The 775-nt window shown below is 32.3% G+C and overlaps 1 protein-coding gene across 1 annotated transcript in view; it reads right to left on the reverse strand.

The window, feature by feature from the left end:
* Positions 1-775, reverse strand: part of RBMS3 (RNA binding motif single stranded interacting protein 3) — a 1,212,798-nt gene that overhangs the window by 343,211 nt on the left and 868,812 nt on the right. The window lies entirely within an intron of this gene.

Genomic DNA, 775 nt, shown 5'->3' on the forward strand with positions numbered 1-775 from the left:
TAGATGTCTATAAGGCCAAGTTGGTGAATTGTATTGTTCAGCTCTTCTACATCTTTGCTGAGTTTCCTTCCAGTTCTATCTTTCAATGGAAGTGGTGTGTTAACATCTCCCACTATGACTGTGGAGTCATCTATTTGGCTTTTCAACTCCTTTAAAGTCTGATTTATGTATTTTGGGGCTCTTTCATTGGGTTCATAGATATTTATTATGGTCATATTTTCATGTTCAATTGATTCTTTAATCATTATATAATGTCCTTCCTTGTCTCATATGGTGGTTTTTGTCTTAAAGTCAGTTTGATCAGAAATTATTATTGTCACTTCTGCTCTCTTACTGTTGTCATTTGCTTTATATATCTTTTTTCAACCTTTGATTTTTAGTCTATTTTTGTCTTTATTTCTAAGTTGTGTCTCTTTTAGGCAGCATATTGATGGGTTTTGTTTTCTTATTCAATCTGCAACTCTCCGTCTCGAGTGGTACATTTAATCCATTAACATTCAGGGTAATTATTGATAAGTATGAATTTGTTGCTGTTATTTTGTTATGTGTTTTGTCATGGTGTCCCTGGTTTCTTTGTTCCATATTATTTTCTGTGCTGAGCTCATTATGTTTATGGATCGTGTTATCATTTCCTTTGTTGCTGTTGTTTTAGTATATGCTGAATACTTGTACTTGTCCTCTTTTTTATTGTGATGTCAGGGTTTATAATTTTTCTTTTAGTTTACCCTATGATTTATAATTTTATCCCCAAGTTTAGAACAGTCCATTCTATCTT

This window comes from Orycteropus afer, unplaced genomic scaffold, assembly GCF_000298275.1.
Source record: "Orycteropus afer afer isolate SDZICR_OR568_19922 unplaced genomic scaffold, OryAfe1.0 scaffold00003, whole genome shotgun sequence".
In the NCBI taxonomy this organism is placed as follows: Eukaryota; Metazoa; Chordata; class Mammalia; order Tubulidentata; family Orycteropodidae; genus Orycteropus; species Orycteropus afer.